The 25,662-nt window shown below is 40.0% G+C and overlaps 1 long non-coding RNA gene across 1 annotated transcript in view; it reads left to right on the forward strand.

Moving 5' to 3' along the window:
* The first annotated feature begins 2,146 nt into the window (after positions 1-2,146).
* Positions 2,147-25,662, forward strand: part of LOC119529233 — a 36,093-nt gene continuing 12,577 nt past the window's right edge. The window contains exons 1-2 of the long non-coding RNA XR_005215835.1: positions 2,147-2,248; positions 4,806-4,888. This is a non-coding gene — a long non-coding RNA (uncharacterized LOC119529233). The remainder of the gene's footprint in view (positions 2,249-4,805; positions 4,889-25,662) is intronic.

Raw genomic sequence — 25,662 nt, forward strand, 5'->3', positions numbered from 1 at the left:
ATCTACCTGATAGCACCTCCTCGCTACCAAATTTAAATCTAATTATCACTTCTATAGGGATGCTTCCCCTGACCTTCCTGACTAGATCAAACACCCTATTATGAAACCACACAGTGCCATGAACTTCTTCAGAGTTTTTGTTCAAGTGAGAATAATGCATGCTTTGTATTACCCATTGATGAATATCTATCTCTCAGCAAACCAGACTATTTGTCATTGTGTCCCCATTGCTTAGCTGAATTTTGGGCACATAGAAAAGCCAAGAGCTTGATTAATACTCAGTGAATGAACAAGTGAATGATCAAGTGAATGAATAAATAAGCAATGTGGTAGCTGCTATAATAAAAGAAAGCATTAAGTACTACCTGGGCACAAAAGAGGGGAGGCCTTCTCATTAGGTCATGGGGTATCTTCATGTGTCCAGTACAGAGCTTATTATGTAGTGTTTGTAAGCAATGTGCATTGATTAAGTGCATAAAATAACAGCTAACTCTCCCTGGGAGTGAAGGAGGGCTTCAAGAGGAATTAGAATTTGACATCAGTCATAAAAGAAAAGGAAACATATTCAAATCAAAGGGAGCAGGATAGGTATATTAGTTTCCTAGCTGCTAAAACGAATGTCATACAATGGATTGGCTTAACCACAGGCATTTCTTGGCTCATGGTTTCAAAGTCTGGAAGACTGGCTTCCTCCCAGGGTTGGTATGTTCTAGCTGACTGGCAATCTTTGGAGTCCCTTGGTTTTCCATCACTCACAAGGTGTTCTAGTTTGTAAATGCTGCTGGAATGCAAAACACCAGAAACGGATCGGCTTTTATAACGGGGATTTATTTGGTTACAAAGTTACAGTCTTAAGGCCAGAAAGTGTCCAAGGTAACGCACCAACAATTGGGTACCTTCACTGGAGGATGGCCGATGATGTCCGGAAAACCACTGTTAGCTGGGAAGGCACGTGGCTGCCGCCTGCTCCAGAGTTCTGGCTTCAAAATGGCTTTTTCACCCGACATTCCTCTCTAGGCTTCAGCTTCTCTCCAAAATGTCACTCTCAGTTGCTCTTGGGGCATTTGTCCTGTCTTAGCTTCTCCGGAGAAGAGTCTGCTTTCAATGGCCATCTCCAAACTGTCTCTCATCTGCAGCTACTCTGTTTCTGTGCATTCTTCAAAGTGTCCCTCTTGGCTGTAGCAAGCTCTCTCCTTCTGTCTGAGTTTATATGGTACTTCAGTAAACTAATCAAAGCCCACGTTGAATGGCTGGGGCCACACCTCCATGGAAATTACCCAATCAGAATTATCATCCACAGTTGGGTGGGGTGCATTACCATGGAAACAACCTAATCCAAATGGTCCAACTTAATCCCCCCTAATACGTCTGTCCCCACAAGATTGCATCAAAGAACATGGCTTTTTCTGGGGGACATAATATATACACATCGGTACACATGGCAATACACTTGGCAGAATCTTCTCCTTTCTCTTCCAGGTTCCATTGACTTCCAGCTTCTCTCTGTCTGAATTTCATTCTGCTTATAAAGTACTCTGTAATCGGATTAAAACCCAACCTGATTCAGTCAGACCACATCTTAACTGAAGTAAACATCTTTAAGAGATCCTGTTTACAGTGAGTCCAACCAGTTGGACCAGTGGTTGGGACCTGAACATGCCTTTTGTGGGGGACATAATTCAGCCCTGAACAGTAAGGCAAGGGGCATTTCAAACAGAAGAGATGACAAGTACAATGGCATGAAGCCATGAGAAAGGGGGAAAGCCCTGCACAGAAGAAAGAAGGTGAGTGAGGTAGACCTAAAGATGTGCTTCCCACATCCTCCTTCTATGACAGGCTTCTTGCCCCAGCTTCTGAAAAAGCTGAGGACCAAGGAATGGCCTCCCTTGCAGAGAGACTTGTCCAAGGACATGCCTTTCCTGCAGCAGCCCATACCCCATGACTGTTTGATGCAGGGATATGAAGGCCTGGCTCCTTTGACCCAGTGAGGACAATCCTGGCAGTGTTTTAGATCCAGAGCTCCCAGTGGCTTGGCAGAGGCTGCCATTGGACCTGCATCACCACAATTGCTCCCTGTGCCCGCCCTTCCACCACGTTGCTCACACTGAATACTAAGCTACAGAATCTACTTTCCAGGGAACCCAGACTGCAATCCTGGGTGAGACTGGAATTGAGCTTATGCAGAGGAATCGACTAGAAAGCTAGTTCAGAGCTGGACCATGAGGACCCAACAATGCTGTGCCAAGAGGTACAAACTTTTCCCATGGGCAGAGAGAAACCAGGGAGGCCCTTTAAGCAGAGGGGTGATGAGTTTAGAGCCCTGTATTGGAGAGATCTCTCTGGCTTTTGTGTGGTAACTATATGAGAAGGAGGCGGGAAACCCACAGGGCCATTAAACTAGTTCAGAAGGAGAAGAATGGGGCCTGAACTGAAGAAGTGGTGGTCAATGGAGAGGCAGAGTGGTGCTGAGAAACTTAGGAGAGAAAATCAATTAAACTTTGTGGGCCATCGACAGTGGGGCAGAGGGAGAGATGAGTGGATGGTGACAGTGAGGGGACATTAATTCCCAGATGTGATAGGGATAAACTGCTAACTTGAGTTAAAAATAATCTGGAAGAGGCATTCTTTCTCCTCAGGACTTTTTCAGGGCACTCCTAGGTAGAGAATGAAAATGATAACTGGAATGTTCTTACATTAACAAAGATGATAAACCAGCAATCCCCTATACAAAAAGAGCTGCCATCAAAGTTTTGTTTTTTCATTTGTTAATGATCTTGAGGCTTTATGTCTGATATAATCAGTCATTAAGCTTGATGAAGAACATTCTCATGTCAAACAGACAAGGTTTCAAAGAAGAGAAGAGACAAAAGTATGAATCTATAAGAAGGAAGGCCAAATTAATGCAGTGTGAAGCTGAATCTGGCAGGAATATCTTTCATTCAAGCAAACTTTATGGAGTATCTTCTATGTGAGTAAAATCCAACAGGTTCCATGTCAAAGAAGCCAGAACAAAATTGGGGAAATAGAATGTAAATAAATTATCTGTTGCTAGGTCTAGCATGACCCTGTACATCATTTTTGTTGAAATGTGAAGTGTTCTCCTCTCAGGCATTTGCCCCTCTGTGCTACTTTTGAATTAGAATTATCTTTCATGTGTTTCCTCATTCAACATGGTAAGGGTAGACCTGAATACAAATCCTGATTTGACCACCTGCTAATTGTGCAGCCTTGAGCCAACTATGTCTCCATCAAATGGAAACAATTATAGGAATCTCCCAGTGTGCACTTGAAAATTAACTAAGATACTTTGTACAATTGCTCTTCCACTACAGAAACATAACATATAAGCATTTATTTTATGTGAATTCAACTCCATAAAACAGGTTTAAGAAGAGTCGAGACAAATAATAATTTAAAGATAGGACCAGGAGCAGCTACATGATTTGGGGGCCCAGGACAAAATGAAAGTGTGAGACCCTTGGTGAGAATCTCAAGATGGTGACAAGAGAGCATTGAACCAAGACTAGGAATCTTCTAAGGGTGAAGTCCGGGATATGGATTTTCAGCTCTCAGTGGTTTTTGATTCCCACGTGCTTGCAGTAGGGTGAATATTTAACTCTATGATGAGCATGACTCTAGTGTAAAAATGTTTTGTTTTTGTTTGTTTTTTCTTGACCACTAGGCAGATGTAAACTTCCTTTTGCATGCTCAAAGCCATGTATTTTATCCTTTGGTATGACTTAAGGAATTTTCAAGGGTGATTTTTACTATTACTTTCCTTTTACACTCTGGCTTTAGAATCTAAATCCTGTCATTTTTCATGTTCCAACTACAGTAGGAGCCAAACTTGTGCCAGAGGCCAGACCACATGCCTTTCAGGCAGAATCTCTTTTAATGTGCAAAACAAACCTTTAAGTAAATATTCCTATCCTCATTTTCCAGAGGAGGAGGAAGCAGAGGCTCTGAGTAGAGAAGTGATTGCTGAAAGTTACTCAGCAAATAAGTGGCAGATCTGGAATTCAAACTGAGGTCTTCAGACCCTGAGTCCCAAGCTTTTTCAGTGGTGTCTTAATAAATGTTTGCTCCTGCTAACTCTCTTCTTTACCGCAAGTCTTGCCCCAACCTTTTAAATGAAGAATTCATTGGAGAACAGGAAGTCTACTTTTCTGCATCCAGGTAGCAGACAATGGTTCACCAGTTGAGTTCAGGCATGCAAGCCCAGAGGCTGAGGAACAGAAAAGTGAAGGGGCCCGAAGTCTAACCTGTATTTCCAGGTGATGAAAATTCAGGGCTGACTTCACAAATCTACAACTTCTCAACTGAGCCCACATGGAGAGAATGTTGCAAGGAAAAAATAAATAAATAAAGGTCATTTTAGAGTGAGTGATAGATGTAATTAATGTTATTGACAATGAAAAGCTCGGTTGCTGAGAGACAAATGAACCAGCAGTGAGCTTAATGTGTTGAAAGTATAAGCTGTCTGTTGTTGCTCAAATGCTTACCTACTTGGGAAAAAAAGAAAAAAATGCAATTTCCCAATCAATGCATGCCAAAAACCTGGCTTCAGAACACCATGTAAAAAGTAGACAAAAAGCCATCCTGCATGTTATATTTCCAACACACACACGCACATACAAAATTATTTTTTCTTAGGCATAATTCTTGGCATATCACTCACCTTTAAGAGTTTGTTATTGTCTTCTCTTAGCATTTAACGGTTTTTAAAATCTGACCCCAACTTCCCTCCTAATGATCACCCTCCCTAGTCCCTTCTCTAAAGATCCAAATCTTTCTTGTCCTTCCAGAGACAGCTCATGGTTGCCTAGACCTGAAGCCTTCTCCGTTCTTGGATTCAGAAATTAAAAGTAATGGCCTGTCTGCAGAAATGGTGAGAAGTTCAATGCGTTCCCTGATTTTAGCTGGGAAGGCCCTCTTCTCCCTCTCCATCTGACACATGGCTTTTCATATTAAATTAATCACTCCCTTCTCTGGGCATCCTCAGCACTTAGTTTCAACGTCTATTATAGGATTCAACATAAGGCACTGCATTACACATCTTTCCATCCCTCTAGCAAGCTCAGAAATATTTGAATGGATCCATGGGAGTATCTTCCCCACTAAACCATTGGATCCGTGAGAGCAGAATCCCTATATTGCTCATCTTTGCACCTCCTTCTGTGTTTGGCATATTTTCTTTTTTGAACAAAAGAGGTGCTCAGAAACTATTTACTAGATTATTTGTCAATCAAGATTGCTATTAATGACCACAGATTTGGTATATTCTACATGACATGTGGTGCTACTTGAAAAAGAGGAACGATCTTACCACACTGCAGGAGAAATGCGAGGAAAAATACATTCTGGACTAACACAGATGCTGCTATGGTAAATTATGCAAAAATTAAAATTTGCATAAGATATGTTACTGATAGAGCATCAAACCTGAAAGGACAACACAGTGGGCCTATTTCCTGTTGAAAGAATCATCTGGTCCAGTTTGATGAAGTGCAGTTATTTGTCTTGACTCTAGGAAGTTAAAAACTACCACCTTTTAATGATTTACCATGTACCAGCTGCCTGCTAGGGTCTTTTAAATATTGTCAAATTAGATTCTCTCAACAATTTTCTCAACCACCAGGGAGGTATTATTATTACTATTATTCCCATTCCACATTTTTGGAGATTAAATTTCAAAGAGGTACAACAATTTCCTTGAAGTTGCCGAGCTAGTAAGTAGAAGAGCAGGATTCAAATCTATGACTGTTGCCCCCAAAGCCCATGCTTGAAATCAGTCTTCTCTGTAAGGTAAAAGGTTACCAGGTGATGCTTTAAGTTGAAACATAGAGGGGATCATCTATTAAATAACTCCTGTTTTCTTGTTTTACAATGAGAAAATTTAGATCCTTATATCCATCTGCTGACTTAACATTTCCTTTATGTTAACAGCTTAGAGATATAATTCATATACCATACAATTAAGCAATTTAATGCTAAATATCCAATCATTTTTAGTATATTCACAGAGTTGTACATCTAATTGTAGAACATTTTCATCATCCACAAAAAGAAACTCCAAATCCATTGGCGGTCACTCCACACCCCGCAACTACAAACCCTAGGTAACTACTAATCTAGTTTCTATCTCAGTGTATTTGCTTATTCTGGACATTTCATATAAATGGAATCATATAGTATGTGGTCTTTTGTAACTAACTTCTTTCCCTTAGCATAACATCTGCTTTTGAATATCTTGAAGTGGCCTCGAAGTCATATGTTGCAGCAAATTAGTAGCAGCAACAAGGAGTAGCTGGGAGGGAGCCCATTGCCCCATTTAATCTCCATTAGCTCCACTCCGTAAATTAGCCCCAAATAAAATGTGAAATCTAAGCTAGAACATTGTGCTTAATATCTATACACCACCTTTACACCTGTTTCCTCATCATCCTCTCCCTTACAAGCTGATCACCACCACTAGGCTCCTCATTGGCCAAAATCTGAAAATCAACTTTTGTCAAACAAACTTTTCTCAACAAAGCCATGGGATTTTCACCCATTCCTGGCCTTCTTCTAGAGATTCCTATTTCAGGCAATGTTACCACTATCCAAATAAATGTGCAAGCTGAAATTCCAGAAATTATCATATGCCACCCTCTGAATAACATATACACACAGTCACACACATACGTGAAGCTCTACATCCAGGTAGTTTCACAGAAGGTGTTTTACAATCCTTTGAAGACAAATAATTCCAATACCATTGTAATTTTCCAGATCATTAGAAATTAAACTTGAGAAACCTTTTGTGAAGCCAACAAAACATTTTTATCAGAACCAGTAAAAAAAAAAAAAAAAAATTGCACAGAAACTCAGTAAAGAATATTCAAACAAACCCTAAATAAACCATCATGCTGCTTAATCCATGGATGCTTAAAAGAATTATATATCATGACCAACTGCAAATTAGTTCAGGAATGCAAGTAAAGTTTAATAGTAGAATATCTGTTAATACAATTTACAATATAATAAATAGGTGCATGGATAAACACAATACTATCATCTCCATAAATGCTGAACAGAACTGTGATAAAAATCCACCCAAGACTTTAAAATAAACAGTCAATAAGATAGAAATAAACAGTTGCTTCCTTAACATGTTAAAACTAAATCCAGCTGTCAATACAAAAGCCAGCAGTATGATTCAAAGGAGACTAGATGTGGTAGTTATGTACCCAGAAAAGGCCATGTTCTTTCAATCCATTCCTGTGGGGGCAGACCTATTGTAGGTGGGACCTTTTGGTTAGTTGTTTCAATTGAGATGTGGCTCACCCCATTCAAGGTGGGTCTTAAGCCCCCAGAGAACTCAGAGAAGCCCCAGAGAAGCTGAGAGGTAAAATTAAGGGATGCTCGAAGATGAAAAAAAAACATAAAAACTGAGAGAGGAAACCACTAAAGCCAGAATCTGAAAGCAATGAAACCCAGGAACAAAGGACCAGCAGATGCCAGCCAGGCACCTTCCCATGGGACAGAGATGTTCGGATACCTGCAGTCTTTCTTCAGAGAAGATATTGTCCTGTTGATGCCCTAATTTGGACATTTTCACAGCCTTAGAACTGTAAATTTGTAAGAGAATAAATCCCCATTGTAAAAGCCAACACATTTTCTGTACATTGCATTCCAGCAGCTTTAGCAAACCGAAACACCAGACATTCCTATTAAAGTGAGGAACATGACAATAAAGTCCTCTACCATCACTATAACTTGGTGATGTATACATAAAAAAAGAAAAAACATAAAGATTTAAACATTAGAAATGAGATAAACTTACCATTATTTTCAGGTGATACAGTGGCATCGGAAACTACAAAATAATTGATTGAAAATTAAAAATTAAAAAAAAAGAATTCAGCAAGGTGGCTAGATACAAAATTAATATACAAAAGCAAAGGATGAAATCATATCCAATGTAGATGTTCTGCCCTGTAAAATAAGAGGAAACCTTCCAAATGCAAGCCTTTGAAAGAAGTGTTATTATTCAAGATGCTTTGAGTTTTAAGTGACAAAGACCCAACCAGAACTATCTCAACCAAAGAATGATTACTCCAAGGACCTCAGTGTCTATCTCTGTCTCTAATCTCTGCTTTTCTCTGTACTGACTTTCTTCTCCAATAGGCTTCATCGAGACAGACATCAGGGTCCAGCCTACCAGATCTAGGGGAAAATGATAAGGCAGATGGCTCAGGGGAGGAATGGAATTTATCTGCCTGGGGTGGTGATCCTTGTCTAGCAAACTCTCTAGCCCTCTGACTTTGAGGTGCTGGGGAAGTTAGGCATAATCATGTGACTTGCTTAGGGCGATAGCATATATTCAGAAATGATGAATGCCTCTCCTATGGAGAAGTTTGAAGTGTCAGTGTGTACTTTGACCTTACCTTTTTTCTGCCTCTGCTCCTGTGGAAACATAGATGCACAGACTGCCTCTGCCTATTTGTCAGCCAGTGTTCTGATAAGGAACTGATGTTACAATCAAACTAGCGAATTGGATGACAATTTACAAAGTTGTGATTGGAGGCAGGGAAACTATAGGGTACAGTGTAGAACTCTAGGGCTAGTTACCATGTGGGTCCTGAAGGACAAGTGAAGAGAATGGTTACCAGAGCTCAGAATAAGCTCCAGTAACCTGACAGGAGTTGTGACCTGCACTCAACGTTTGCAGCCAGCTGGCAGAGACTCCACAGGGAAAAGCCCCAAAACACATTCCCAGCCCCTCCTTCCATCTGCACTCTGATACCCAACTAGGAGTCATAGGGCAAAGGAGCCAAATAGGTTAGTCTCCTGGGACAAAGTAGTGAGAAGTGGAGAGTGGATCGAGGAGGGGTAAAGAGGAGATAACTAGCACAGCCTGGTTCCTTGTGTAGGATGATCCAGGGAGAGCCAACTGAGCATAACCTATCCCTTCTAGACTAAAATACTACCCAAGAATCGCATGAGCCCCAGGGGAGATGGAGCTGAAGAGGCACTGGACTAATATCTAAAATCTTCTTTATTGGCAGGAACGTAGCAGCAAGCAAGAAGAGCCAGGAAATGTATGGAAAAAATAATCAGAAATATTGAGTACAACAATATACTCTCTGTAGTATTACTACTATATCTATAGGATAGCAGTGCACTAATATAACTACACTGAAACATGATATAAAGTTATAATAATGCAAAAATTTGGCTCTAGTAAATGGATATAGGACTGATCAAAGAAGCAGGAAGAAAGAGGATAAAACTGTTCTGAATGGCAAGAAATTTGTGGTTAAATCTAAATGTTGAAGTTATCGACTGCACTATTCCAAATGAGGTTAGCTGAGAGGGGTTTCAACCATTCTCAAACGTTTGGGATCCTTAACCTACCACAGAACGGGGCGGCCTAGAAAGGACCTGTACTTTGAACTTGACCAGCCTGGAGGATGGAGGGTGGAACCGTTGAGGGAATGGGGGATGTGAAATGGTTGAAATTCCCGTTTTGTGAAAGTAAATACAGGAAGTGTGGGTTAGAGGGCAGACTGTATACCCAACAGAAATCAAGGGCAGAGAAGGCAGTGCTTCTAGATACTGCTAACAGCAGAAGTCAGAAAACAAATGAAGGCAAAAAGCTAGGGTTGCAGGTAGAAGGAAGCCTACAGACCCGAGTCAGGAACCAGGATCAAGCAAATTCCAAGTTACTAAAAATAGGAATTCAAGGTAGAGACCTGATTCTTGGAGGATATCAGATTAGAGGCATAGAGTCAGGGACAAACTGGGAGCAAGAGGGATTTGACTCTGAGTCCTCAGATTGTGAGGTGAGAGCTGTTGAAAGGCATCTTGCCTCCAGGCTGTGCTGTCCCAGAGAACAAGGAGGTGGGACTCAGTCTGCAAGTGGCTAGCAGTTTGAGCCCAGCTGCTCTGGTTGCTAAAAACATAGACCCACTCAGACAGGATCAAGTAAAGGGGAGGGGCAGGGTGGTGGTGGTTATCGTAATGACACAACAAACATTCACAGGAATCCAGGGGTAGAAAGCATAGTTGAGTTGGCCTCATAGAAATTGGATTTCTTGTCTCCCTCTCCCTCAGCCTCTCCCTCCCCCTTCCCCTCTCTCTTTTTCTCTCTCCTTCCTCTCTTCTGGCTTCCTTTGCTTATTGATTCAGTTTTGATGCTCGTATAACTTTGGATTATGTTCATCCAAATCCAGGCACCGTTTTAGGCACTGAGGATATGTCAGTAACAAAACAGACAAAAATCCCATGAAGTCAAGTGGAGTTGGGGAGGCAGCTAGACAGGCTCCAGCACAATGAGTGAGGGGGAAGAGTGTATGGGGGGGGGAGAGGTAACAGGGGCTATGTCACAGAGAGCTTCATAGGCGATTCTAAAAACTTTGACTTTTACATTGAGTCAGACTGGAAGTCATTGGAGGGTTTTGGAAAGAGAAGTGACCTGCTCTCACTACTGGCTGCTGCATCAGCAAGGATGAATAAAGGGGGACAAGTTAGGGGGTACTGCAATAATCCAGGTGAGAAATATGGTAACTAGTACCACAGCAGAATAAGTGGTGAGAAATGGTCAAATTCCATATATACTTGGAAGATAGAACCTTCAGAATTTGATGAAGGATGAGGTGTTAAGGGTAAGAACAAAAGGAGTTATTGGTGATTCCAAAGTTGTCTGGCAATTGGAGGGATAGTTACCATTATCTGAAGATTAAATCAAGTCTGGTGCATGAGGCAACCAGCCTGCACAGAGGAAGGTAGAAGGAACCACAGACAGGAACCTGAGTCTCTAGACCATTTGTGGTTACCATTTTAGCTTCTCGCTCTCTCTAGCTTCTACTTCTATTACTCTCTGCCTCAAACTTTACCTCTATCATCACCACTAAGATGTGTATATTCTTTCCCACACACAAACCTTCATGCTTCTGTACCTTGGTTCAAGTTGTTCCTTTACATAGAACGACCACTTTCTCTCTGCTCCACCCTTTGCCCAGATAAACCCTGTTCATAATCTAGCACTCAGCTGGGAAGTAACAGCTCTTCCACAAAATTTTTCCTGGTATCTTTCAATACTCACCCCACCCCTATGTGTGTTGGACTAAATGTTCTCCACCAATCTAAATATTCCCATAATACCCTTCAAATTCTTCAATCATGGGACTTTCCACATGATAGTGTGGTCCATTTCTTCCTCAATTCTCCTTACTAAACTGGATTCCTTTAGAGCAATGATAATATTTCCCTCATCGTATTGTCAACAGTTGGCACTTAATAACAGTTCAATGCATACATGTTTAATTGTAAATTTAACTCTCCCTGAAAGCCCCCTCTCCCTCTGTGTGGGACACTACCTAGAAAATGAGCTTGTAACCAGGAAGCCGCAAATTAAAATTGCTCTCACTTCCTTTTAATCTGCTGGTTCAGAATATTATTGTATGAGAAAATTAGAATAGGCCAACAAGATTTGCCTGTTAAAACACTACACTGCACATTACTCAGAAGCTTAATCTACTCTTGAAGATTTTTCATGGTTTTCCAGGAATCTTGACAAGTATTTTGGCTCTGAGTACCATGTTTTTCCCTTTTTAAAATACATTAACAACTTTGCCAAACTTTAATCTATTGGAATGTCTGTCTACACAGAGCTCCTGCCAATAAAGATGCAGGAAAAAACCCTTATCGCCAATGTCTATTGGAGGTGACCAGTTACAAAACAGTCAAAAACAACCTTTTTCACAGAATTTGAATTTTTAAAGCCAAAAACCTCTTTCCTGGAAAAATTCCTTCAGGTCTGAAATTCCACCCAACTCAATGTGAATGTTATGAGTATCTATGGCTGTGTGACAAAATATCACAAAAATTAATGTCCTAAAAGAATGTTTTATTATTTTCTCTCATGGTACAGAGGGTTGTCTGGGATCGACTGGCTAGTTCTCCTGTAGGATCTCTCACGTGGCTGCAGTCAGTTGGTAGTTGGAGCTGTGGTATAATAAAGGTTTCACTGGGCAGTAAGCCATGGTGGCTCAGTGCATGGCTATCAGTTGATGTTGGCTGTCTGCTGAGAGCTCAGTGGGGGTTGTTGACCAGAGAACCCATTTCAAGTTGACTTGTGGGTTCAGTATTGTCAGTGAGGTAAGCCCAGGGATTGTAACAGGCACAGCAGCTAACAGCTGAGGTAGCCCCTCTGTCACCTCCATTATATCTATAAAATGAAGCCCACTAAATTCATGGAAGGATCCTATGGTACCTTAGAATTCTAGTTCTCAGTCTTGTGTGGAAACCTCTGGAACACCACTGACATTCACAGAGGCTCTTAGTGTATTTGGCTTTTAGATGGGCAAGGCTGGGTTCTCAGGTGAGTAGAAGGTAGAATATGAGGTTATAAACGTAGAATATGAGTAAAGTGCCCTTGTACGCTGCCTGGTATGTGATATATGGTGGGGGATTAATGGATGTAACTGTTGTCATTACCATTAATATTGTCATCACTGTTAAACTATATATGGAAGAAAAGAAATGAAATTTTTCATATTCTGACCATCTATAGCCTACGATGCCATATATGCTCCTCTTTTATTGACCATGGGTTCAATTTTCATATAAAAAGTCAAATGAAACTATTCAGTCTACATCCTCTCATTTTGTTTCTTGTTTGAGCATTTTTTAATTCTGTGTATAGTTTTTTGTTTTTTTTTTTAATGTGTGTGTGTGCATGTGCACACACGTGTATGTGCAGGTATAGTGAAAGGACTAGAACTATAAATACCAAAATGGTAAGAGTGATTATCTCTGGGTGATAAGATTGGCTATAGATTATAATTACTCCTATGTCCCAATGTGCTTACAGTGATAGTCACTCTTAAACTCAAAAGAAAAAAAAAGATTATGGTGCATTTCCATATAGGTCAGATTCCTTGGCCAGATAATAAGATACAAAACACAATAAGCCTATTTCTTCTGCTGCCCTGCTGAACTTAAAACAATGAAAGATAGCACTTCTGAACCTGAAATGACCATTCATTTCTTCCCTCTCATCCCTTCATTCACGGTCAACAAGCAGACAATGAGACCGGTGATGTCCTAGGCACTCTGACAGATCCTAGAGATGGTGAGATGCAAGAAGACCTTTATCCCTCTTCAAAAGCTCCCTCATCCTTGAACCTTCAACCTGCTGTTGACTCCCTGGTACAACCTTCCCCACCCCACCCTCTCTACAGGCCTCTCTGTCCTTGATGCTCCCATGGGGGTGCTCCACACCTCTGCTATAAGTTCTTCCTACAGCTGCATTTGTGTTGGGAGGAACTGGGACATGTGGTGACATCCCTGGTGGGCCTTTTGCTCCTTGGAGGCAGGGATTGGCCCAACTCTATGTCTATCTCCATTCCGATCCATTCCCTCACACTAGTGGGTGCTGTTGAATTGAATGGAGCCCAACTTCTTCCATTTATAGTTGAAGTAACTCAAACCCAGACAGGTTTGTGACTTGCTTAGAGTCACATAGCAGAGCTGGAGAACCTCTTCTCCTGCCTCCCTGAAAAGTAGTTTTGTTTTACTACGGTCAATGCTGTAACCTGCAGAAACAGTGGAGTTTGAGGAACCAGGCACACACGTCCACCCCTGGGGTCACAGACAAGTTTTCCAAAAATCCTTACTCACAACTACCCTACCCCAGGAGGCCTACCCCATGGTGTGGCACCATGGAAAGAGGCCTGGCCTACTTAGAGGAGGCATTTTTGAGGGATGATGGTGATAATGGCACAAACAGAGCTTGGTGATGGCAATGCAGGAAAGCAAGGGCTCTGGGTTAAATAGCTGTAGGTTTAAATGCCATTTTTTCTGCTTGCCAGCTTTTCAATCCTGGGTAAATCCTGTCTCTTTCCAGAGTCTCAGTTTTCTCACCTACTAAACAGGAGTAATAAAATCTACCTGGAAGGCACAAAATAGGTGATCAGTAAAGGAGAGCTCTTTTGTATTATTAATATTGTTTTTAACAATGACATATTGCCCTGGTTGTCCACAAATTCATGTTTCTCATCATTCCAAATACCTACCCACAAGTGCATCCTCATCCTCTGCCCCTGTGGACATGGTTCTGGGGCCTGAGCTTCATATTGCCTGGCTGGATAAGGCCTTTTCCTAGAGCGAATAAGGAATCATATTCGGAAAGATTCTAGGTGTCTGGGTCTGGACCTGTCCACCCTAAGGGTGCCTGGTTTCCTGGGGCTCCCACATACTCTCTCTGCCTCTTTCCCAAGATCCCTGCCTACCACTCATTCACTTGAAAGAGACATTCAAATAAGAAAGTGTATCAAGCGATAGCATATTAATCAGAGTAATGATTTTCAATTGCTTTAGGTGCCTGGAGTGATGAGTATCTCCTGAAAGTAATAATACTTCAACTTCACTTAAAGAAAGGGAACAACTAAGATCAAGGTTCTAGTCAAACCCATCCCTGGTAGCCATAGGAGAAATGAATGGGGTATATAGGAGATCCTGCAAAGAGTCAGAATGATGTTGTTTGAAGAGTGGGAGTGAGGATGGATGGATTCTGCAGTAAATTGCAATGATGGACCCAATTCTCCCTTCCCTATGTATTCACTGTCTTTGCCATGCAACTTGGCTGTGTCCTCTCACTCTGAGCTAGCCTGGACTTGCTTACAAAGCAGTGGCAAAAGCACAAAAGAGCCAAGTCCAGAATGTAAGGCCATTTCAAGGTTGGATCAGGCTTGCTAACAACTCATTGGCCAAAGCAAGTCGCATGGTTAAGCCCACTCTCAAGGAGCTGGGCAGAAAAATAATGTGAGTAAAATAGCCCCAGACCCAGCTGACTTGTATGCAATGTTTCAGAGAAGGTGGCTTAAGTAGCCCCTGCAGCCTGCCAGCTCTGGACGTCCTGCCTAGGCAACATCAACCTTGTTTGCACAACAGAAAGAGGAAAATGAATGGTGGAAGGGACCTAGGACCCGGTTGAGAGTCCCAGTTCTGCTCTCTGACTTTTGCGACTTGAATAGGTCACTCCGTCTCTCTTGTTCTCCTCCATTTTTCCTCTAGGTAAGAATTACAAGACACAACTTCTTGCTCTGAATTCCTCCCATTTTTTAAAGAAGACCTTAATGAACACAGGACATTCAACAAAAACTTTCAGTGGCTCCTCATTACCTACTAATATATTACAAATTCTTTAGCTAGATGTTCAAAAACCCTCCATGATCTGGGCACTTCCTAACCCCTAAGCCATTTACTACATTCTGCATTATATTGGGGTTATTTATCTAGACATCTTATCTTGATTATTCAATCGTGAGCTCCTTGTGGGCAGGGATTAGGAATTACCATAGAGTCTGACTCATAGCAGACACTTAATATATGCTTTTGACTCTGTGTGTTAAGATAAAGCATTAAAAAAGACTCCAAGACACTGCTATGGTAATCATCTCTGTAATGGAAGGAACACTAGAGTGGAGTCAGACCACCTAATTTTAAGGATGAACTCTGCTTCTTGCCAGCAAGATGTCCTTGGGACCCTCACTTATTCTCCCTGATTATTGGTATCTTACCTGTTAGACAGAAGTGATATTACCAACTCCCTAGGTAATCGTAAAAAAAAAAAGATGAGATTGAAAATAGATAAGAAAAAGGCAAAGTATAATCCAGAAAGAAATGTCACAAAGCAGAGTCATCAAAGGACCTGAGGCTACAACTAAGATACCTGTGACAATGTAGAGTTTAACCGGATTTTCTCCTCACTAAAGTCAGTAAAGTAAACATTCTTTTGCAAAACTAACTTAAAGTCACAATTTTATTTCAACAACTTACAGGTCTGAAGACTAGAAGTAACATCATTGAATCACAGGTTTTAGATGATATCCATGGATGGGCTTTGTGAGGAGTAAAATGTAAGAGATAATAAGGCATAATTATGCCCATTTCACAGCATGGTCACTATGAACCATGAAGGTCAAGTGATTTGCACAAGCCAGCAAGTTCTGAGCTGGGAAATCTACAAAACATTCAGGAGGGAAGGAAAAAAGCATGTTTATATTATATATACATAGAGACACAGCTTTAGTTTCTCATGGACATGGGAATACTTTCTTGGACTACTCTAGGCTGTCAAGATACAGATCTCTCAAGGAGTAGTGTTGAAGTGAAGGGATCTCTCACCAAGGACAAAACCAGCCAAGATTTCCCTATGTATAAACAGATCAGTAACCAACACAGTTTGGAACCACTGCATAAATGAAGATTTTTTTTTTTCCTCTTCTATCACAAAATCAAGCTCACCAGCAGTCAAAACTTATTCCTCCACTGTAGTAGGCTCAAAAGTCAGGTAGCTGAAGAATGGAGAGGTCCTCTGTCTTACCAAAAGTGCCTTTTATTGCTTTGAGAAGAGAATGCAAGTGCTAGGCAGGGAAGAACAGGGGAATCATGGGGCAGAGGGGAGCGTCACCTTCTACCCCAGGGCACTTTCCCATTGGGGTTTTGCAGGTAACTTTTTGGACGCTCCTCCGTTTCCTAGTGCAGCCTCCTCCTGACTGCTCCTAAGATCCCTGCCAGCGAAAGAAGGCATGGTCCTGAATAATCCAGTCTACGTTCTTAATGGCTATGCAATTTAAAACTTCAACTATAACTACATTCCAACCCAAGGTGGCCATGCCTCTTTTGGTTGCATTCAGTCTTGCCAGTAAGCAAAAGGTGTAGCTGCTTTCATAGTAACAAGTGGAGACTTCACGCAGGCCCTCTTGTTTGGAAACATTGGCTTTTGGCCTAAATCTACCTGAAATTCTTCCACTTAAGATTTATGACTTTAGTTTGGTGTCCTTTGAGAATGTCACAAAAGAAATATCCTTGGGAGAGGTTACCCAGTGTTTAAGTTGGAAGCATGCTTAGAGGTCATATATCCAACCAGCCCATTTTACAGTTAGGAAGGCAGAGGCCCAGAGAAGTTAAGGAACTTGACCAAGATGATCCAGCAATTTCACAGCAGAGTAAACACAAGAACCAAGTTCTGCCCACCTCTAGTCCAGTCCACTTTCTACTGGTTCACATTCATCTCTTCAGTTGCTTAAAAACATCCCAGTAAGGTTGGTTGGATTCTCATAAGCCACCTCCCTGTGCTTGATTTGGGAGGTAAAGAGATGAATGGGAAGCAGTCCCCACCCTGAATGTTCTCTCCGTCTAGATAGAGAGACACAATCATAAAGCAAAAACCGATGTAATTCACTAAAATAGGTGCTTCTGTGGAAACTTGTAGAAGGTACTAGAGGAGAAAAGAAGATAGGAAACTCCCTCTGCAGAGACAGGTTGGAGGGACCTCTCAGGAAAAGTGACACTTGAGCTGACTCTCAAGGGATGAAAGTAATGTGGCAAGAAATAAAGGATTATGTACAACATTCAGAGTCATATTCAGAGAACCCTGTGAAGAGCCCATATCAGCCAAATGAAGAGGACAGAATGATGGGAGATACTGGAAAATGGGCTAGAACTGGTTCATGGATGACTTGTACACCAAAATAAAGGACAGGGATTTTACCTAGTAGGCAATGGGAAGTCTCTGAAGAATTGCAGGCAGGAGAGGGAATTAATTAAAAATGCATTAAAGAATAGCCTTATTGGACATGATAAGGAAGATGGATTGAAAAGAGGGGAGTCTGGAAGAAGGATAGCCAAATGTAGTGATCCAGGCAAGAAAGTAATAAGAAAAACAAAGGCAACCAATCTGGTGCGGAGATGCTCTGGGATTCCATCACCCCACAAGTGGGGCTTTAAACAACAAGCAAAAAACTGGCAGAACAATCTTTCTCAGACCTCCAGGAAACAGTTAAAATTTTACCATAACTGGTCAAGCACCCAATCAAGAAAAATGAAACTTAAAAATGGTTGGAAAACCTCATTGTGTCCTTGCTGGTTTCCCCATTCCTCCCTGAATCAGTGAGGAGCTCTCCCACATTCCCAGTGTGGATTCTGTGTCCTGAATCCTGGTTCCAGAGGGAGCAGAGTGACTCTTGCACACATACTCTGGTGCACGTTTGTCTGTGCCATTCTTTCTGGTGGCCGGCTGAAAGACTGAACCAGGACACTCATCAAAGGCTTGCTATCCTAAGTCTCAGAATTTGTCCTGTATGTGGGACAGCTGGCAGCGCACCTGGAGCACTGTGGGGGAAGGATCAAGTTGTGGCTGACTTGGGAAAGGAGTGTAGGCTTTAGGACATGCAATGTGGTACATGAGACGGGGAGGAAAGACTGTTTCCTAGGGGAAGAAGTATGTTTGCATCCATGTAGATGGGGGAATACCTAGCGCTATGCCCACAAGCCCAGGACAGGATGCATATGCAGAAGAGACCAGGAAGGACCCTGTGTTTTTACCCTAAGATGGCCATTAGGCACATTCTGAAGGAGAGCATTCACACAGGCTAATCTGTAAAGACCAGGAAAGGGGTTTTGATTGTTGTTGCTGCTGCCAGCTCCTACCATTCAAGGAAATCTTTGTCATAATAATAGATGCATACACTCTTAAGGAATAGAAACATCAGTGACTAAATTCCAGAGATGACACATTAAAATATTAAAATGTCTAGTGTGCAACAAAAGATTACCAAGCATAGAAATCCACAGGAAAACTGGCCCATGCAAAGGAGCAAGCAAAAGTATTAGAAACCATCAGTGAAGAAGAACAGATTTTGGACATACCAAAGTTTTGTTTTTAACGTCTTAAATATGCTCAAAGAGCTAAGAAAAACATGCACAAAATCTAAAGAATATCAGGAAAATAGGTGGCCAAAAAGTTTTTCAATAAATAAACGGAAATCATAAAAAGGAACCAAACACAAATATGGGAGATGAAAATCACAGGAACTGAAATTTAAAAAGTTACCTACAACCTACAGGAATTCAAAGCAGATTGTAAATGGCAGAAGAATCAGACCACTTCAGTATAAGACAATTGAAATTATGAAGTCTGAGGAGCAGAAAGAAAAAAGAATAAAAAATGTGAACAAAGTCTGAGACCTGTAGGACATGATCAAGTATACCAACTTACACATTGTGGTAGTTCCATAAGGAGGAGAAAGAGGAAAAAGGGGCAGAAATAAGATTTGAAGAAATAAAGAAACAAAAGACATGAATATTCACATCCGAGAAGCTAAACAAACTCCAAACTAAATAAACTCAAATAGACTTTATTGAGACACATTATGATCAAACTGTCAAATGCCAAAAACAAAGAGAGAATCCTGAAAGAGAGAAGCAGCATGCCATGTACCAGGGAGTCCAAATAAAATTAAGTGTTTATTTTCCATTAGAAATAATGGAGACAAGAAGGCAGTGGGATGTCTTATTTAAAGTATAGAATGAAAAAATTTGCCAACCAAGAATTCTGTCTCCAGCAAACCTGTCTTTCAAAAATGAGGAGAAGATTAAGACATACCTAGGTAAAGAAAAGCTGAAGGGATTTACCACCACTAGACAGGACCTATAAGAAATATTAAAGATGAAAGGAAAGGACAATAGAAAATAAATCAAAGCCACATGAAAAAATAAAAATCCTTGGTAAAGGTAACTACATGGGTAAATATAAATGCCAGTACTATTTTATTTTTCATTTGTAATGTCACTTTTTTATTACTTTAAGGTTTTAAAATGAAAGTGCATAAAAGTGATGATAAATCTATGATTTTGGACATAAATTGTATAAATATATAATTTGTAAAAAGTATAATAAAACAGAAGAGGGACAGAGGGGTATAATAGTAGTATTTGTATAAGCTATTGAAGTTATGTTGATATCAAATAAAGCATGATTATTATAGATTTAGGATTTAAATTTAAACTCCTTGGAAACTACAGAGAAAATATCTGAAAAATACTTATGGAGGGAAATGGGAAAGAACTCAAAGTAGCACACTATAAAAAATAAAATAAATATAAAAGCAGGCATTATCAGAAAATTTGAATGCCAAAGATGATATGAGACTTACAAAGATCAAATAGCAAAATGGTCAAAGAAATTCCTCCATTATCAGTATCACTTTAAATGTAAATGAAGTAAAGTCTCCATACAAAAGGCAGAGACTGGGAAATGGATAAAACAGCATGACCTAACTATATTCTGTTTACAAGGGACTGCCCTTAAATTAAAAAACAAAGTAGATTGAGAGTAAAAAGATGGGGAAAATATTCCATGCAAATTGTAGTCCGGGGGGGGGGGGGGGGGGGGGGGGTAGTTATATGAATATCAGATAAAACAGACTTTAAGTCAAAAACTATCATAAGGGACAAAGAAGGTCAATATATACTGATAAAAGGGACAAGTCAACAAGAAGACATAAAAATTATAAATATACATGCACCTAACAGCAGAGTTTCAAAATATATAAAGCAAATATAGACATATTTTAAAGGAGAAATCGATGGATCTATATTAATAGTAGGAGAACACTTTCAATAATGAATAGAACATCTAAAGAGAAGATCAATAAAGAGAGCTTCAACAATACTTTAAATCGAATAGCCCTAACAGACAAATATGAAATACTTTATTCAGCAACAACAGAATACACTTTCTTTTCATGTGCATATAGACCATTCTCAAGGATATACCATATGTTAGGTCACAAGTCTCAATAAATTTATAAAGATTGAAAGCACACAGAGTGCTTTCTGCTACTACAATGGAATGAAGTTAGACATCAATAACAGAAGAAAAACTTGAAAATTCACAAACATATAAAATTAAAACACTTTTGGGTCAAAGAAGAAAACACAAGAGAAATTAGGAAATATCTTAAGACTAATGAAAACAAAATTACAATATACCAAAACTTATGGGAGGCAGCAAAGGCAGTGCTCAGAGGGAAACTCTGAGCTTTAAATGCTTACATTAAAAAAGAATAAAGATCTCAAATCAGTGACCTAACCTCACTATGGAAGAATTAGAAAAAGAAGAACAAACTAAATTGAAAGTGGGCAAATGGAGATAAATGGAATAGAGAGTAGAAAAACAATGGAGCAAATCAACAAAACCAAAAGTCGGTTCTTTGAGAAGACCAATAAAATTGACAAACCTTTAGCTAGATTGACAAAGGAAAAAATAAAGGACACAAATAAGTAAAATCAGAAATGAATGGAGAAACATTACTGCCAACCTTAAGAAATAAAAAGGATTATAAGAGGATATTATGAACAACTGTATGCGAAAAAAGTACATACCCTAGATGAAATGGACAAGTTCTTAGAAACACACAAATTTCCTAACCTAATTCAACTAGAAAGAGAATATCTTAGCAAAACAATAACAAGTAGAGAGATTGAATTAGTAATCAAAAACTTCCCCAAAACAGTCCAGGACCAGATAACCTCACTGGTGAATTTTAGCGAACATTCAAAGAAGAATTGAATGTTTAGCAAACATTCAAACACTTTCAACAAATTGGGAAATGAGGGAACACTTCTTGATTCATTCTATGAGGCCAGCATCACCTAATAGCAATGCCGGATAAAGATATCACAAGAAAAGAAAATTACAGACTGATATCCTTTATGAATATAGGTGCAAAAATCCTCAGTGAAATACTAGCAAACTGAATCCATCAGTGCATTAAAAGGATTGTAATGTGGGATTTATCCTGGGAATGCAAGGATGGTTCAACATAAAAAAATCAATCAATGTAAAACAACACATTAATAGGATGAAGGAAAAAACATGATCATTTCATTTGATGCAGAAAAGGCTTTTGACAAAATCTAAGACCCATTCTTGATGAAAACACTTAGAAAACTAGGAATAACAGGAAACTTCCTCAACATGATAAAGGGCATAAATGAAAAGCCCACAGCTAAAGTCATACTCAGTTGTGGAAGACTGAAAACGTTCTCCCTAAGAAAAGGTACAAGGCAAGGATGTCTGCTTTTACCACCACTATTCCACATTATACTAGAAACTCTAGCCAGAGCAATTAGGAAAGAAAAATAAAAAAAAGGCATCCAAATTGAAAAAAAAGAAGTAAAACTATCCCTATTTACAGAAGATACAAACTTATATATAGAAAATCCCAACGAATCTATAATGAAACTACTAGAACTAATAAATGAATTCAGCAAAGCAGCAGGGTACAATTTCAACACACACAAAAATCAGGGAGTTTCTATATATTGGCAATGAAAATCCAAAAAGGATTAAGAGTATATAAGCAGTCAGCTCAAGTGACAGTAGTGAGATATAGAAGATGCCACTGAGTCAAGGGATGTTTATACAAATTATGTGGACTAATTTGATGTAGGGGATAAGGGAGAGTGAAAAATCCAACTCGGAATGTTCTAACTTGAGTAAGTGGAAAGAATGATAATACCATTAACTGAAAAAGTATACACAGGCATAACAGCATATTTTAGAAGCAGGAGAATAAATTTGGTCTCAGGATAATTGAATTTGAATTGTCCTTATGCATCCAAGTGGAGGTGTTCAGTAGACAGTAGAAAATAATGAGACTTTATTGCCACAACTATTTCACAGGTTCTAAGTGAATGGCAGTATGTTGGTAGTTTTATATACAAAAAGTGAATTACAGCAGACATTCTTGGTTGCATAATTAATCCCCCAACCTCCTTCCTTCTTCCTAAATGGAGAGTCCCTGATTTTGTTCAGACATTTGTCTTCCCATGTGCCCAAGGAAGACGGCTCCAGCCTAGAACCAAGGAATGAATATGAATCAGCTCTAACCAATAGAGGAAATTCTACTACCCTTCCAGGGCTTGATGTAGGCATGATCTGTGAGGCAATCCTGACTATTGAGGCACAAAAGGAAAGTCAGAAAAGGAATCTGCCAGAAAAGTTTTTCTTCCATGATAGCAAGAGACAGGTATGAAGAAACTTGCTTTCCTCTTGATATGCTTGTACGAAAATGTAAGGTCTGACCTTACAGCAGCCATTTTAGTATCATGAGGGGGCAGGTCTAAGAGGAATGCCAACAGGCTGCAGAGAGCAAAAAGGAATGACGGGTTCACCTGGGTCCCTACTGCTGTCTTGTGCCATTGAGTTAACTAACCTGGAACCATCTACCTACTATATGAGTTAATAAAATTTTATCAATGTTTAAACTACTTTTATTTGTGTATTACTTTATAGCTGAGGATATCGTAATGCATGATTATGAAACATTGTCTCCTAAAAGGGGAATATAATAAATACATGTGCACATACACAAAAAGAGGATAAAATGTAATGTGTTAGGTAAAGAGCATAAGTCCAGCATTCTGGGGAGAAAGACGATGAAACATTTCGTCTCAGTAGTGATGATTCAGAAGTTTCCATTATATAATCACATGTAATAATAACAATTATTTATTTAAGATCTTATACACATATTATCTCATACATTCCTCACACCTATCCCACAAAGTAAGAGCTATTATTATCCCTAGTGTATAGATGAAGAAACTGGAGCACATGGAGGCACAGTCACCACAGCTGCCAGAGGCAAATGTAGAGTTCCGGCTTTAATCTCGAGGACACTTATGCCTTATGCTGTATTCTGACTTCAGTCTTGTTCTTCTAACTGCACTGAGAGCTAGTGAAAACAACTGGGTCTCTCCTCCTTCTGTAATATTTTAAGCACCAGCACAGTGTTCTTCTCATATTAAAGATGAAGGAAGAAGGAAAGAAGGAAGCAAGGAAAAGTGAGGAAAGAAACGGAGAAAAGACAAGAGATTTTTTTTTGAGTAGGAAAGGAAAGAAAAGAGAAGAAAGCAATCAAGGAAAAGAAAAATTAACCCAGAGACTCGCTGACCTAAGAACTGATGAAATCTCAAGTGAACATCAGCTGTCAGATGGGTCAGGTGTTATTAAAGCCTGTTTTATGCCTGGCATCTGGAATTACCATCTAAGGAGACGCCTCTCTTCTCTCCTTGCCTTTAGCCATTCTCTTAACTTATCCTTCCTGCTCTTCCCCTTTGCTGTCCTCCTGTTTGTTCCAATTTTTAAAAATCCAAGAGTTCTCTTTATTTGATGTTCCCTCACTTCTTCTCTCCTTCCACCTTCTCTTCTCTTACCCTTCCTGCCTCTCTGTTTCTTCCCTATACCACTTTCTTCTGCTGTGCTGCTGCTCTCCTCATTTATACTAGGACATATGCCTTAATAGTGAAGAGCCTACCATGAAACATGAAGAAGGCATTTGGTTGAAATACTGACTACAAAGAGGTGGTTGGAAAAGAGTGAATCAATTTGTAGTCAGTCTACCAATGAGGATTTTTCCATGGCCACAGGGTCAGATTAGGAAATATATGGAACTCATGCTACCACTTTAATTCCTTTGCTGTTGTAAACATTAATAATCAATCACAGTGCTCATTTCCATTTGACAGGAGACTCCTTAAGACTGCTCTATTGGCAACCCTTTAAGTAGCCATTAATAGTCAGGATGGCATATGTGATGAAACCTATTTGCCATTCTGGACCCAAAGTCCAAGAGAGGCTGAAGCTACTGTAAATGCTGGACATTAATATAGGAATATGAAATTGAACTGGGGTAGGTAAGGGGTTGTCTGTGTAACTGTCCATTCATTTACCCATTCCACAAATTTTGTCAATTACCCTCTCTATGTACCAGACACTGTCATGAAGAAGGCACAGTCCTGCCACCTAGGAGCATGGTCTGATGATCGGGGTAGGCAAGTTAACAAATAGTCATAATCCTGGATTGTAGACAGGTGATTTGCTGGAATCAACCTATAGGGGCTGTAGGAGCACATAGGTGCCACAGACCCAAACTTTGTGGGGTTAGGTATGGAGGGTGCCCTCTGGAGTTGGGTAACACAGTAACCCTAACTTGTGGTCCTACCCTGGCCCCTGCTCTAGGCGTAGACTGAGTGCTTTCCCCACTTCTGTCTGCTACCACAAGCTCAGTCTTCAACCTTGCTTTGGTCTGCTTCAACACCCATCTGCCCCCTCTGGTCTCACTCGTATCTCCCTTCATCACTTCCCCCAGCCCACCCCACACATAAAACTCCACGTTGGCAAACCCTGCCTCCAACTTTAATCAAAGAAAAAAGAGAGAAATTTGGACAATCAGCTAGCAGAGAAGTGGGTTTTTTGTTTTCCTTTGTTGTTGTTTCTGTTGTTTTTGCTGTTGTTTTTTGCCATGGGTATAGATTGACGATCATACAGAATCCAATGCATCTTCAAAAAATTTGCTTCTAGCAATTTCCTGAAATAATAATTGTGTCTCAATGGGCAGGGGAAGGGAGAGACTGCATTTCTCATTTCCCTCTTGCAGTTGGATATCTGGGTGGAAAAGTTGGATGAAATGACTGTAGTGGCATGATGCTGGCCCACTTAAAACTTCTATTATGAAACCAAGTTGCATAAGCTATAAGAGCAAATAAGTTATATTCTCAGGAACAAATTCTAGTGAATCAGCTCATTTTAGCCTCACATCTTCATCTGCTTCTGAAGTGGCTTATTTAAATTTTAATAGAAACGTTTGATGTGGGGCTCAAATGCAGGGAATGAAAATAACCCTATTTATCCCCAAGATAAAACTGTGTTGGGTGAAAAAAAAAAGGAGAGAGAAAAATACGATGCTAATTTCTTGAAAACAAACCTCCTATGTCCCACTTCGCCGGGACTGGACAAAGCAATATAAAGTCTATTGTACT

The sequence above is a fragment of the Choloepus didactylus genome, chromosome 3 (genome assembly GCF_015220235.1).
Source record: "Choloepus didactylus isolate mChoDid1 chromosome 3, mChoDid1.pri, whole genome shotgun sequence".
Taxonomy (NCBI): domain Eukaryota; kingdom Metazoa; phylum Chordata; class Mammalia; order Pilosa; family Megalonychidae; genus Choloepus; species Choloepus didactylus.